Below are 3,859 nucleotides of genomic sequence, written 5' to 3'. Positions count from 1 at the left end.
AAACATGGTACAATAATCCCAGTTTAAAAAAAAAATCCTCCCCAAATGACCAAGTTAATGGAGGGTATGTGTTTTCTTTTGTATGATCATGTGGCTCATATTGTGCTTCCATGATGGCTCAGATGTTAAAGAATCCACCTGCAATGCAGGAGACCCAGTTTTAATCCCTGGGCCAGGAAGATCCCCTGGAGAAGGGAATGGCTACACATTTCAGTATTCTTGCCTGAAGTCAGTATGCCTTGCCAGCCACATTTCCAAAATGTGTGTAACCCAACTATAATTATTAGTCACCACATAAAGGTTGATAAGTAGCTTTGGGCAATGCTAGTGTTCCATGGTAACCTGGCATGTCTAAGCATTAGGGATGGTGATCTCTCAGCCTTCTGCTTTTGGATAGCAAATGTCACCTGTAATAATACACCAGTACAGGGGTAAGGGACCAACTAGTATAGTTTGTTCACTTGTTACATTTTAAGTCTGTAAACTCTGGTTTCTATTGATCTACTGTTTGTTCTTTATTTCTCTGTAGGCTGGGTTATAAATAACCCTTGTATTTCTCAGAAGCAAAGACTTTTTCAACTTTTCTCGTTTTTAAGTAAGAGTTACTTTCACTTTTTCGAACCCGTGTAAATTACAGGTGCAATAGTCTAGAATGGGAAAAGAGCTTTAACTTCTAAAATTTGTTTTGGTCTGTGAGATCTAAATTCATCCCATTTGCCCAGCTATTATGCCCGAACTACATAATAAAACTAATCTGGAGAAACAAGGACAGTGACATCATTGGCCATCTGAATGACCGTAAACATGAATGACCTATCCCACTGCATTTATCACTGTATGAAACAGGCCTAATTGATATGTAGTAATACCTAATTCATGACACAGCAAGGCCTTTTGATGTTTTACTACAAGTAAAGTTAGGCTGCATATGGGTCTAAGTCCTTGATCATTTTATTAATATTAAACATGGAATATTTAGAAGACATAGTTATGGAATCATGTACACCTTTCAAAACCTAGATTTAAAAACCTGATTCTGTCAAGGTGGAGGAAGTAAATTATTATCATTTGAAGATGTAAGGTTTTTTTTGTTTGTTTGTTTTTCTTTTGAGAACCCTGAAGAAATTACTTGGTAAATACTTCTAGAAGAACAAAAACAAGTATGAAACAACATATTTTCATATGAACAACATATTTTCATTCTACAATTCTGACTCAGTGAATGTTACTTATTCTGGGATTCTTGGCAATACCACTTGTGTCCTTGGGGAAATTTAAGCAAATGTCTACAGAATTAGCCTTTAGGATGAAGCTTTAAGAAGACAGAATGTGTAGATGCTTTTTTTTTAATTAATTTATTTTTTATTGAAGGATAATTGCTTTACAGAATTTTGCTGTTTTCTGTCTGTGTCTAACATTAGAATCTACTTGGAAAGTTTGAGGAGACTATAAGCTCTATCCCTTTCTATACCATCTTTTTCTTTTGTGCATGTTTGGTTCCTGTTACAGTATTCACTAGTAAGATCAACTAAAAGTTAAGGGATTAGAATGCCTACTGCAGGCAAGCCACTTTGCTAAGTACTATAGGGAGTTTCCTCGTGGCTCGGGGGTAAAGAATCCTCCTGCAAGGCAGGAGCCGCAGGAGATGCAGGTTCGATTCCTGGGTCAGGAAAATCTCCTGGAGGAGGGCATGGCAACCCACTCTAGTATTCTTGCTTGGAGAATCCCCATGGACAGCAGAGCCTGGCAGGCTGCAGTCCATAAGGTCCCAAAGAGTCAGACATGACTGAAGCGACTTAGCATGCATAAGGATTTCATTCTTTTTTCAATACTTCCAATATGTCAGATTGTGTGCTTAAGGCATAATATTGAATATGACACACACTGTGTATGCAAAGAAATTATCTTACAGGGAAGAGCAGTTAGGAATAAAACAGGATGTGTATTAGTCGCTCAGTCATGCCCAGTCATGGGTTCTTTGCGACCCCATGGACTGCAGCCCACCAGGCTTCTCTGTCCGTAAAATTCTCCAGGCAAGAATACTGGAGTGGGTTGCGACTCCCTTCTCCAGGGGATCTTCCAACACAGGGATCAAACTCAGGTCTCCTGCATTGTAGATAGCTTTTTTTTATTTTACTGACTGAGCCACCAGGGATAGTTATTACTCTAAATGTAAAAGGAAAATGCTGTGAAAATAAGTAGAAGGGAAACCTAATTTAGCACTGGAGTGGGACAAATAAAAATAAAAGCAATCCAGTAGAAGTGACATCTAAGCTGAGTCCAAAAGGATAAACAGAAGTGGGGTTCAAGATGGGGAACACATGTATACCTGTGGCGGATTCATGTTGATGTATGGCAAAACCAATACAATATTGTAAAGTAATTAGCCTCCAATTAAAATAAATGAATTTAAATTAAAAAAATTTTTTATAAAAACCCAGATTCCAAAAAAAAGAAAGCAGTCCTTCTTACAAAAAAAAAAAAAAAAGAGAGAAGTAAATTTAATGCATGTGGAAAAGTGAGAGGAAAGGGGACTCTATGCAGAGGGAAGACATTTACAAACTCCTGGAGAGAAAGGTAGAGAGAAACCAACAGACAGGTAGACAAGATGGAGAGGATAAGGAGAATCAGAAAGAGAATAAAAGTGAACAGTAACCTTCAGGAGCGTATTGCCTTACATTTTCAGTAAGTCATCTGATGAAAGAAAGAAAGAGAAAGTTGCTCAGTCATGTCTGACTCTTTGCAACCCCATGGACTATACAGTCCATGGAATTCTCCAGGCCATAATACTGGAGTGGGTAGCCTTTCCCTTCTCCAGGGGATCTTCCAGACAGACCCAGAAATAGAACCAGGGTCTCCTGCATTGCAGGAGGATTCTTTACCAATTGAGCTATCAGGGAAGCCCAGTCAATCCTAAAGGAAATCAGTCCTGAATATTCATTGGAAGGACTGATGCTGAAGCTGAAACTCCAATACTTTGGCCACCTAATGCAAAGAACTGACTCATTGGAAAAGACTCTGATGCTGGGAAAGATTGAAGACAGGAGGAGAAGGGGATGACAGAGAATGAAATGGTTGGATGGCATCACCGACTCAATGGACATGAGTTTGAGTAAGTTCCGGGAGTTGTTGGTGGACAGGGAAGCCTGGCATGTTGCAGTCCATGGGATCGCAAAGAGTCAGACACGACTGAGCAACCGAACTGAACTGAATCTTCAGGAAATTGCATGCTCAATATGGCTAGAGTATAGGTTGAGAATAGAGACATAGCAAGAGATAAAACTGGAGAGGTGAGTAGAGTTATTTTTTAGGGCTTTTGTTTTTGTTTTAATTCAAGGAATTTGAAATTATACCAAGGGAAATAAGAACTAGTGAAGATTCTATTGGGGAGTGACATGGTTAGATTTGCAAAGTTTCTTGGGCTTTAATATGAGACTATGTTGGAGGGATGCCAGGCAGAAAGTAGACGCTGCTCTAGTAAATCCTGGAAAAATGTAATGGTGACTGATGCTAAGGGAGTGGGCCGGAAATGGACAGATGTGCTTCGACTCCAAAGATATTTAAAAACTAGAAGTGTGGGATCAGTAATTGGTTGTATGTAGGTGCTAAAGAAGAGGGTTAAATTGGGGATGATAGCCTAGTTTCTGAGTCAGAAAAGTAAGTACCTGGCGGTGACTTTGTTGTTGTTGTTTAGTTGCTAAGTCATGTCCAGCTCTTTGCGACCGCATGGACTGCCTCACACCAGGCTTCCCTGTCCTTCACTATCTCCCAGAGTTTGCGCGAACTCCTATTCATTGAGTGTGTGATGCTATCCAACCGTCTCATCCTCTATTACCCCTTCCTTTATTAAAGGATTAAA

Source organism: Bos indicus x Bos taurus, chromosome 2 (genome assembly GCF_003369695.1).
Source record: "Bos indicus x Bos taurus breed Angus x Brahman F1 hybrid chromosome 2, Bos_hybrid_MaternalHap_v2.0, whole genome shotgun sequence".
Lineage (NCBI taxonomy): Eukaryota > Metazoa > Chordata > Mammalia > Artiodactyla > Bovidae > Bos > Bos indicus x Bos taurus.
The sequence above is the reverse complement of the archived record's forward strand: the minus strand, read 5'-3'. Positions refer to the sequence as shown.